Source organism: Aulonocara stuartgranti, assembly GCF_965226115.1.
Source record: "Aulonocara stuartgranti genome assembly, chromosome: 23".
Lineage (NCBI taxonomy): Eukaryota > Metazoa > Chordata > Actinopteri > Cichliformes > Cichlidae > Aulonocara > Aulonocara stuartgranti.
The window spans coordinates 45,150,268-45,162,665 of record NC_138958.1 but is presented as its reverse complement, the minus strand read 5'-3'; the positions used below and the strand labels follow the sequence as shown (position 1 = coordinate 45,162,665).

Here is a 12,398-nt window from a genome sequence, read left to right as displayed (position 1 = left end):
CCAGCCATTTGGCAACTCAGCCCATCACACGTCCACGTCTCTCCTTGTTTCGTCTTTTATTATGAAAGGGTTGTGTTTCCATGTTCAGTGTGTTTCATGTTGCTTCCCCTGTGGTGTCAGGTTCATTTGTGTCAGCTGTGTTTCCACTTCCCTCCTTTCTTTTCTGTGTATTTAAGTCCGCTGTCTTCCTCTGGGCAGTGTTGGTGCGTTTTCCTCCGTTCACGTTCTTCCGGGTTTCAGGTTATCTCCTGATTCTGTTTAGGTCCATGTTCATGTTCATGTTTTTTCATCAGAGTTTCTCGCATGCACCTCCTCGGATTCATGTTCATGTTTTTCTTGTCATAGTTGTCATAGTCATACCGAGTTATTCCCAGGATAGGTTTTAGTTTTAGTTTCCGCCCCTGTTTGCTGGGCCTTGTTTTGTGTTCGTGTTTTTCAACCTAATAAATGGTTTGTTTTTTGTTAAGATTCAGTTCCATCTCTCCCTTGTCTGCTTCCGGGTTCATATTGCAATCACATCAGCCACCGTGACAATAAACTTATTTTGATTTTTAACTTTCTTTATTTTTTCAACAATATTATGTATATATAAACATTTTGCATCTTACAATATAAAGCCTGGATCCTGCACATATTGCACTTTGAACTTGAACTGTGTTGTCTGTTTATTGGAGATTGTACTACTTGAATTCATTATCCTGGTGATATAACACATTAATTCTCCATTTGGAATCAATATAGTATATAATACAGTATCTGTCTATCCATCTATATAGCTATTGAATTGAACTGGAGTGAATGGAAGAGAATTAAATAATGGATTTCATGTTCATGTTTATCTATGTTGTAACAGTGACGACTTGAGACATCTGTTTGGCACTATATGAAGAGAATTAAATAAAATTTAAATGAAAATGATATTAACTGTATTTATACATTTTATATTTTTGGATGAGACACTGTCAGTGTGCTGTTATATAACTCAGGTATTTTTAAGGCCTGACTGGTGGCATTGGTGCCCATTGCTTTACTGTGCTGTTGGATGTGTATGTGGGCTATCCCTTGTACCTGACATTTGATTGGGCATCACTGTGTTGCTATGGTATGATCCTGGTAGTTGTTGTTAATAAAACAATAACAAATTCAAATTCAAACATTGCTGCATTCTTCTGTCACTGAGGATTCCAAACCTGCACTCAGTCTCCTCATTACTTTGGTATTGAACAGACAAACTTTGGAGCTCCTGCAAACTTTATTAACAAACTGCAAATATTTTACACAAATCTGCGACTGACAACAAGCACAGAGACTTCAAACAATCACTGAAGTAAGGACTGAAAGATTTACTTTAAAACAATAATGATTAAGACCTTTTTCGTAAGGTTGTTTTCCCTTGATTGCCAGCTGTTACTGTTTTTATCTTCATATCTTTCATATTTGTCCACCTAAACAATGCTTTAATGATACAGTTTGAGAAGTTTGATATGAATTTATCCAACTGACTTGAAACTGAAACTGACAACTGTCCTGTAATCTTACACAGAGAAACCAAATCGTGCGTCTTTGCCTTGAGAGACGCCTAAAATGGCTCGAGCTGTGGTAAGTTACCCTTCACTGTGTCTGTTTCTAAACATTAAATCGTGTGAATTTTTAAAGAAAAATCCAACAACAACAATAATAATATGTAACAGAGCAAAACGTCAGATGACTTGAATGTTCCTCTGCAACACAAAGTCAAAGTCTGCCTCCTCCACAGGCAAAGGAGAAGCTCCCACGCTCACCCAGTGCAGACCGTTGTGCTCTGGACAATGAAGTTCCCGCTTTCATGTTCCGACCTATCAGCGCACCTGCATGTGAGCTCCTAAGTCCACCACCTGCTGATGCCAGCTTTCAGTCGAAGGACACAGACAAGATCATGTATCCAGATTTGAAAAACGATCGTTCATCCCTGGATGATGACGTGACATTTTTCATGTGTCCTACTGATGTTCCTCTGCCTCCGAGACCTCCACCCACTGCAGAGGTAGGTCTCTGCAGAAAGCGCAGGTATTCTACTGCTTTTTCTGTTAATGATGAAGAGGAACATTTGATGCCCAAACGCATGAGGCTGATGAGTTCTGATGTTCCAGTTTCTTCAGTTCCTCCACCTGCTGATGCCAGCTTTCATGCAAAGGACACAGACAAGATCATTAATCCAGTTTTGAAAAATGATCATTCATCCCTGGATGATGACGTGACGTTTTTCATGTGTCCTAGCGATGTTCCTCTGCCTCCGAGACCTCCACCCACTGCAGAGGTAGGTCTCTGCAGAAAGTGCAGATATTCTACTGCTCTTTCTGTTAATGATGAAGAGGAACATTTGATGCCCAAACGCATGAGGCTGATGAGTTGGGATGTCTCTAAGTCTCCAGCTGCTGAGAAGGAGTATGTTTGCTTTACGTGTCCTGAAGACAAGAGGTCTGAGTTACCTCTCAGCTCCCTCCAAGGCCATCCACCATCACAGGTCAATAATAATGACACTGACCAGTGTACCATTCTGCTGCCTCCTGAAATCCCAGTACCTCCAAGTCCTGCCCCTGTTGGAGTTCTAGAAACTGTTGATTTTCCTTGTGTTGATAATTAAATACATGTTTGTGGTAATAAATACATTTTTGAGCAAATACATGTTGAGATGATTCGGTTGATTATGATGGTTATAATTATCCAAACAGTATTATTCCTAATAAGATCTTTACTTTTTCTACTTATTTTCTCCATGACCTATTTCGATGTCTATTTTGAAGATCCACTCATATCATGACAGTATGCTTATTCTCAGTAGAGTGTATAGCCACATGTGAACAAATAATAAATTAAAGTCACTCATTAACAACTTACCACATACGCCGGAGCTGAATTCAAGATGTAAGCAGACGTTTCACAGATATCTTGGTTGTCTTTCCATTTCCTACACTAACAGTATCCTGAGAATTGGCTTATAGAGCTGATATAAAGGTGAAATTTGATGACTTAATCGAAGCATCATCAGCTTAAATGCAAATGAATCCACTGTACTTGAGGTAACCTAACACTGACCATGAACGCCACAATCACTGTGCGCCAGTCCAACACAGTGCTTTACTGTGAACTCACCACAGTACTGCAAACTAAAGTGTTTATCTTCCAGTCCAATCCAATCCATCTTTATTGAGAAAGCACTTTAAAAAACCCAGGACAAAACCAAAGTGCTGTACAGTAAATGAGTTAAGAACAATAGAATAAAACATAACAGTAAAAAAATAAAACACATAATACATAAAAAATGTAAACAGCCCTATATTTCAAAACAAGATAAAACAGCAAAAATAAACTAAAAAACTCAAACTAAAAACCAACATCTTACAAGGTGTCAAAGGTCAGGGTGAAGAGATGAGTTTTCAGGAGTGATTTAAGAACAGGCAGAGAAGAAGCCTGTCTAATCTCTAAAGGCAGATCGTGTCACAGTTTCAGAGATGCTGCAGCAAAAGCACGATGTCCTCTAAGTTTACGCTCAGTCCTGGGAACATTCAGGAACAGCTGATCAGCTGACCTGAGACAGCGGGTGGGTTTATAAGACTGTGGCAGCTCAGAGAGTTAAGATGCAGCTAGGTCATGGAGAGCTTTAAGAGACATTAATACCAATAAGCTGCTAACATGATGTTGTATTTTATTTACATGTCTGTTTTAGCTCTTTAACATTTGCATCTGTCTAACTGGCTAACCATGCAAGACTATTGTAAGCATTGCTCTGTAATAGTGCGACATTTTGGACCCCAGGAGGTCCTTCTGTATCTGCACGATGTTTGACCTGCAGTCTTTATAGCCGCCTATGTATATTCTTTTAAACCTTTTTATTGTTTTTAAATGATAGTTACGGACCAAATGTTAAACTATATAGTTGAATATATAGTTAAAGTGTTTCTCTAGATACAGAGAAAGGTTTTACATCAAAAGGTCATCTGTCTGCATATAAAACAGAAGCTTTCATGCAGATGCACTTCCTGTTTAGAGACTTTGAGGTTTAGGTAGTGACGGGGGTGATTTACTGAGCGTGTAAGTTTTCCTCCTGTCAACACACTCTACAATGCCGCCCACATGCCACTCCTGTCCAGTCTTGAAAGCAAAACATGTATGTATAGTATAAAATGGTGAAATGCTGATTTCCATGTTTCAATTGAATCACTTGATTGTAATCAATTGATTGCAGAGACTTTTGTCAAGACCCTATAGAATCAGAAGTCCCGTGAACATGCACTAATAAAAGCTGCAGTTGTAATAGGGGATAAAGTGGTGTGCACAATGTGTGTTTGCATAAGATGTCAGTAATGCATTCACATTAAAATCACAGGGTTTCTTTCTTTTTCTTATTTTTCTTACATATCATGTAAAAAAAACACTCCTGCAGCATTTTTTCTCTGCCACAGATTTAGGAGAGGAAGAGTCCAGCATTTCAACACCTGTGCAAATGTTAGTTTATTTGATAGGTGCATCAGTAGTAATTATTTAAATTAGAGTTTTCAGCAGTGTTGTTGTATTTACAGCAAAGTGCCTGCAAAGTGTAAAAACTAATTAACTGATGATACTAGACCCTTAAAAGAGATAAACACCACTAGTCAAGTCATAATGGCTACTTACAAATACATAACCACGCAACACAACCCACACAGTGATCTAATGCACAAAAACAAAGGAGACTTAAACTGGCTGAATCAATTACTGTAAAGAAAACATGGAGGAAGGCTTCCTGTGGTGTCTGGCTGCAGTATAGGTCATAAACCTGCCTCCTGCATTACAGCAGACAGGTCAGGGGTCAAATGAAAAGCAAAATGTTTACCTCAGATTAGGGATGCACCGATACCACTTTTTTGGAAACGAGTACGAGTACTTGCATTTCAGTACTCGCAGTACTTAATAAAAACATGATTTAAATTTACAGGTAACAGCTTTAGTCCTATAATTTAACAACAAACAAACAAGGGACTGGTTTGGAATTAAGAACATTTATTTAAAATAAAAGCATGTTGTATGCAACATATTACAGAATAAATAATTATAAAAAAATTTAAACAGTGACAGTGCAACTCAAGTATTTTTCAGTTTATTTTAAACTCTGCCGCTTTGGACAACACAAGGGGCATTAATAAACATCTTTGCCATTTAGTGCACAATATGTGAATAAACTAACAACATCCACTGACATAGAACTGTGGCAGTCAGTGCAGCTGAGGTAGGTATTAACATCAAGTCTAAGATGACTCACTAAATGGAGAGAAACAGTGAGTGGCAGGGTTTTTTAAGAAAAGTAGCTTTTCTGCATCATCAGCAGTCAGACTGTTTCTGTTTTCATCTATAATGTGTGACACTGAGCTAAAAAGCCTTTCACTGTCCACACTGCTACATGGAGCTGAGAGCTATTTACAGGCTATTTTAGCCAAAGTGGGGAACCTGATTTTGTTGACACCCCAGTACTTCAGAGGACTGTCTTCACTGTCTATGACAGAAGACACAACTTAAATACACTCAGAGAACACAGGGGGGATTACATACAGGTGGGGACACAGCTGGGAGTAATTAACATGACGAGACTAGGGAGGCAAACTGAAAACACTCACATAAGACACAGACCTTCACAATAAAACAGGAACTTACACATGAAAGGACACAAACTAAGAAACGCGGACTAGATACAGGAACACACGGGCAGAACAGAGTAAACACTAACCAGAGGAAGAACAGAACCAAAATCGCGAAGAGAAAACACAAAACGCTGGGTCAAAAGGACCCAGGATCATGACAGCATGTCTGTTATACCCAGAGCATAAATGTCTGGATGTCAGCGCTGATTATTCAAACCCTGTTTAAAATGTGACACATATGTTGTCTGAAAACATTTCCTCTAAATTTGCAAAGTTACTGATTTAAAAATATATATATTTTCGAATTTTTAGTTGCATGTCAAACATATGATAGACTCTTGAGCATATTTATATAGCTAAATTCACAATGGTATAACCGTGCTAAATAAAAGAGGCCCAAGCACCAATGCACTCTAATGCAAACCTCTAAACTGCATGTTGATAAGTACATGAAGCGTACCTCTACCTCTACAGCTGAAAACAGTTTGTATCCGCACTCTGAGGGTCTGCTGAATTGTTTTTAATACGGCACTTTTTGACGAACAGCAGATGATGAAATCCTCTTTATTGTAGAAACTGGCCCTAAGCTATTGTTGCTCATACTTACTGAGGTCCCTAGCTACTTCCTTACTATGTCTGTAAACTTTTTTGAAAAGGAAGCTGTTGTAGATTTAAAGAAACATCTTAATTGAAGCAAAGGCAAAAAAAAAAACTGGAATGAATTTTATGTGACTGTTCATATTAAAGCCAACAACAAGTGAAAATCCAAAAACGGCTTCAATCCTTTGTATTACAGTTTTTGCCCGTTGCTTGAACACTATAAACCCATGCTTAGGCTAAAGTAACACAACTTGAAGCTTTTGTTACCATACCCCAAACACATGTACCCATACCTTAAACAAAAGTGCTGCTTTGCACTCTGGTTGCAATTATGCAACACACTTACTCCTTTATGCAACACACATGGTCCTGCATACTACACTCTATTTCATACATAAGACACTTCGTTCAAAAATGAAATTTCAGGGTGCCATTTGGAAAACACATGTATCCAAAATACCAAGCACATCGGGTAATTGCAACCACTCAAATATACACCTGAAGGCACTTACTTGCAAAACTGAACACCAATTAGCCAACTACAAAAAGCCCTCAGTTTAGCCAATTCAAGAACTTTGCAAGCATGGATGGAGGGAGAGCAAGAGGAAGAGGAGGAGGAGGTCAAAGAGGCCATGCACGGACCCATATTTCTGATGATATAAGAGCAACTTTGGTGGACCATGTCATCAACCACGGCCTGACTATGAGGGAAGCTGGGCAGAGAGTCCACCCACATCTAAGCCGCTTCACAGTGGCATCTGTAATACGAACATTCCGACTAGAAAACAGGTCTGTCTTCACCTCCATACCTTCTGCTCTACTCAGATGGTTTTATAGCGCTGTTCTACAGTATATCACATTACCATATCAAGTGTACGGGGTGCTAATGCTCCTTTTGCAGCCAAAGTGGTAGTTTCTGTGAAACATACCATGATTACTTATATTGAAGTACAGTGTTGTACAGTGGATGATACAGTATATACAGTAAAGTACTGTAAGAAAAATAAGCAAACCGATGACAATATGTGGTTGTATTTCTCTAGAATGACTCGAAGACCTTCTGGGGGAGGACGCCAACGCCTGTTCACACAACGGCAGGAACTTGCTGTTGTGGACCTAGTGAGGGCAGACAATGCCATCCGTCTCCACCAGCTACGACGGAAAATACTTGCAGACAGGCGAGTGTTCAGCAACATAGACCATGTGAGCATCACCACCATCAGACGTGTGTATAACTCTGTAACTTCTGTCGGTGCTGTGCTTTTTTGGAAATCGAATTTCCCAGAGGAACCCACCCGAGGGATTAATAAAGTTCTATCTTATCTTATCTTATCTTATCTTATCTTATCTTGGGTAAACTCAGCATCACCATGAAGCAGCTCTACAGAGTCCCATTCGAGAGGAACAGTGACAGGGTCAAAGGACTTCGAGCTGAATATGTACGGGTACGTGTAACTGTCCCTTACATTTACAATAGAGTATTGGTGAAGTCCAGTAGCAGCTGAATATGTACCATATCAGTACCACATGGATCTATTCTGAGAGCTACACAGGTACCTGTGTGATGGGGTGAGGGTGCTGTATGTGTAGCACTGTAGTACAGTGATATGTTCCCCTTTTTTTCAGAGAATCTTGGCCATGGATGGAGCTGCACAGCCTCATGAATACATTTTCATTGATGAAGCTGGATTCGACCTGAGCAATGCGGCGACATTCAGGTGACAGCAATCCATGGATGGTTTTGACATGGAAGAGGATATTTACCCCGGTGCCTAGCGGGAGAAGACATTGCTTGCGATGTTGATGAGGTCCTGTGGCCAGACCCCAACAGACGGCGGGATCCATGAGCCCACGTATGCACAATTGTCATGATTTTTTGTTTACAGTATAGTGTTTTTTCTATTACTGTATTATGGTTTTTTTTTTTTGGTTTTTTTTTTGCTTTATCTGAATTCATGGTACTGCAATGTACAATATTGAGTAGGTCTATTTGCTTTTTTGGTTGTTTGCAAATGTGTCTCCTGAAAATATGCCTTCTGAATGAACAATGGAAATCAAAGACTGCAGTGCTTTATATAAAGTAGACTAGTGTGTTCCTCCTGCTCTGTAAGTGTTTGCATATGATGCAAGTATGTGTCATTTTGTCAACAGAGTTACATTTTGACAGAGGAATGTTAGGTTTTGATAGCAGAGTTTAGGTTTTGAGAGTAGAGTTTCAATTTGGTGCAGATGTGAATGGTATATTTCCCAGTGTTGTGTCATGTTTACTTGTGTTTAGGGTTTTGGCACAATGAGCAAAGTTTTGCAAAATGTGTTCAAGCAACGGGCAAAAACTGTGATCTAGCTGTGTTTGCTTTTGCAAGAGAACTACAATGTTTTGATGATTGGGTGACAGGTTTTCTTATTTGTGTGAAGAGTTTTGCAAAATTAGCCAATAGTTGCAAAAAAAGGGCTTAAGCAATCAGAAAAAACTGTAAGTGGGCTCATGGATCCCGCCGTCTGTTGGGGTCTGGCCACAGGACCTCATCAACATCGCAAGCAATGTCCTCTCCCGCTAGGCACCGGGGTAAATATCCTCTTGCTCTCCCTCCATCCATGCTTGCAAAGTTCTTGGAATGGCTATGCTGAGGGCTTTTTGTAGTTGGCTAATTGGTGTTCGGTTTTGCAAGTAGGTGCCTTCAGGTGTGTATTTGAGTGGTTGCAATTACCCGATGTGCTTTGTATTTTGGATACATGTGTTTTCCGAATGGCACCCTGAGATTTCATTTTGTGAGCGAAGTGTCTTATGTATGAAATAGAGTGTAGCATGCAGGACCATGTGTGTTGCATGAGGGAGTAGGTGTGTTGCATAATTGGTACTGGGGTGCAAAGCAGCGCTTTTGTTTAAGGTAGGGGTACATGTGTTTGAGGTATGGTAACAACAGCTTCACGTTGTGTTACTTTAGTCTAAGCATGGGTTTATAGTGTTCAAGCAACGGGCAAAAACTGTAATGATCAGTGATAATTGAAGAGGAACCCTGGCTCGGGACATTTTCATGACAAGTGTCAGCGCAGACATCTACTAACGAGAGAACATGTTTTATCATCATAAACACGGTGATGTGAAGCATCGTTAAAGTGTCACTTCAGTAATGTTGACTCATGTTTTTAATAATGACTTTAAAACACTCATTTCTGTGGTTTATTTTAAGTTTACAGAATATAACATGTGGTAAGACGACGAGTTTTACTTCTCACTGTCCGTGTTATGTGTATCTATTTATCATGTATGCTACTTTGCTGAAAATGTTTCATTGTGTTCATGAAATAAACCAGACTTTCACTGTCTGCATCTTTTACTGTTTTCTGCTTTTGTTCACTCCAAGTTTGACAAACCTACAGATATCCAGAGTTAACTCACTAACAATGTGGAGCAGTCTCAGTGTATTTAGCTGCTTTTTCCCTGAACACAACCAACTGAGAGAAACGCCTGTAGGCCTCACTTTGGTCATTTTGAACGCTGAAGGAGATTTGTTCCATAGACACCTTATACTAGTGTTTCCTGCACTACTATGTTCTATTTAAATCCAGATGACTTTTATAGTTTGCAGTGAAATTTGTTAAACCGTTGCTTAATGGGACAGAAGTACAAGTCACTCTTTACTAACACATTTATAGATGAGTTTATTGCTGAACGACACAGCTAGCAGTCTCACACACTCTTTAGGTTTTTCAAGTTTTGTGTGTAATGGTTTAGTCTATCAAACCTTACCCTTTTCTCCCCAGTATCACAACAGTGTGACTCCCAAAGTACAGATCAGTAAACAACCAATGATTCTAAATCCAGAACAGAAAGATACAGTTGGAAGATGAATGATTGCGTTTTTATGATGTGTAGTAAAACGACCCCCTCTTCTTCTTCTCTGTGTTGGTGTTGTTCGTGTGTGTGTGTGTGTGTGTGTGTGTGAGTGTGTGAGTGTGTGTGTGTGAGTGTGTGAGTGTGTGAGTGTGTGTGTGCGTGTGTGCGTGCGTGTGTGCGTGTGTGTGTGTGTGTGTGTGTGTGTGTGTGTGCGTGTGTGTGTGCGTGTGTGCGTGTGTGCGTGTGTGTGTGTGTGTGTTAGCCCTACTTAAAAAACATCTGAATTACATTTAGAACTGAGATTCTAAGTTGTAAGCAGAAATCTTAGGCTCAGCCAGAAACATGTTTCCCCACTTTCACAATGCTGAGGTGCCAAATCCACAACCCCAACAAATGGTTTGTTACACGCGGGTGTGAAGGGCAAGCTTTACTTACACAGCCTCACACACAGTAGATTTTTAAAGTTTTTGGTTACAGGGGTTTAGCCACAGATGCAACATCCACTTTTGATAAAGATCACTCCACCTGTTTATTTCTTAAGAAATTAAGCATCTTTATTAAGCTTTTACTTATAAATGTCTACACAATAATAGACACCGTGTGCTCTGAGACATTATAGACTTCTACTTCCATCGGTTTGCATTTTAAACTCCCAGCCTTTCAGTTTGTTATGAACGACTTATATTTCTAACATTTTGTGATATAAAAGTGAACCATGTGACTTTTTTTATTTGGAATGACTTAAGACACGAGTTATTTAAACAATTCTAAATGACAGTGTGATGGCCATAGTACTTTATGTGGGCCAAATGTGTTAAGGATAATGTTTATCAATGTAAAATTGCAAAGAACTTGTGGATAGAATATACCATTTTGTAAACAGTTACCTCAGAAGCTGTACTGGTAGATCTATGTATGTAAAGTAAAACTATCCACAGTACTTCCACTTCACCTGTGAGTGTACAAACACTGGAGGGACATATATTGTCCATATCAGTGTCACTGTGGAAGGTAAATGCATTTTGGTTTCTTTATCTGACACAGTTATTCAGCACTGTGTCAGCATTGTATTGACCTGCTTATGTGTTTTTTATTCTTGTAATTTGTTCATTTATTTTCTTCTTATTTTCACTTACAGCAGTTTAAATACTCTCACTGACTCATTTATTAGGTACATCTTTGAACCGAGTTGGACCACCTTCAGCCCTCAAACATGTCTTCATTTTTTGTGGCACAACAAGGCGCTAAAAACATTCCTCAAAGATTCTCAAGACATATTGAAATTACATCATCACACAGTTGCTGCAGATTCGTCAGCTGCTCTTACTTGAAGCAAACTTTCCGTTCCACCACATCCCAAAGGTGCTCTGCTGGATTGAGATCTGGTGACTGCGCAGGCCGTACATGATTTGAGCGCCGTGACATGGTGTGGTATCCTGCTGGAAGCAGCCATCAGACGATGGGTATTTTTTGGGCATAAAGACATGAATGTGGTCAGCAACAACCTTCAGGCAGGCTGTGGTGTTTAAATGATGCTCAGTGGTTACTACAGGGTCCAAAGTTTGCAAAGAAAATCCCCCACAGAGCATTACACCACCAGCAGTCTGAACTGTTAGAAATCAACTCATCGGGCAAGGCATCGTTTTTTTAGTCTTCTGTTGTCCAGACTTGCAAACTGTAGCCTCAGCTTGCTGTTGTTAGAGGACAGCAGTGATATCCAGTGTGGTCCGCTCTGCCTCAAGGTTTGATGTGTAAACAGCATTTTTACCCAGAGAATCACAGCTCACTGGATATTTTCTATTTTTCAGACCATTGTCTGTGAACAGAGATGATTGTGTGGGAAAATCCCAGCAGATCAGCAGTTTGTGAAGCACTGGGACCAGTAACATGTGCCATGTTGCTCTGTTTGAGCATTGATTTGCTGACATTTTATTATTTTATTAACCTTTATTTAACCAGGAAGATGAAGCTGACATGTGATTGACAAATGAAATGAACACTGAAATATTTGTGTTACACCCTGAACAAGTATACCTCATAAAGTGGCCAGTGAATGTATATAAGCAGTTGGACCAATTTCAGTTCATAGTAATATTCAGAAAAGATGCAAAAGAAGAAGAAGAAGACAAAAGAAAAGAGCACAGTGACAATATTTAAAGCTCTGTGGTTATAAAACTGGGGTTTCATTACTTCACTCAGAGTTTCAGTAGACGTAAACTGTGTTTGATTTGTGTTTTGATTTCCAGGAAATGAAAGTAAATGATTTTACTGACAAATGCATCTTTTCAATGATTTAGACACAAACG

General features: G+C 39.4%; 1 protein-coding gene across 1 annotated transcript in view; it reads right to left on the bottom strand.

The window, feature by feature from the left end:
- Nucleotides 1-12,398, bottom strand: part of LOC309701482 (uncharacterized protein) — a 2,150,955-nt gene that overhangs the window by 1,579,441 nt on the left and 559,116 nt on the right. The gene's annotated exons all lie outside the window — the stretch shown is intronic.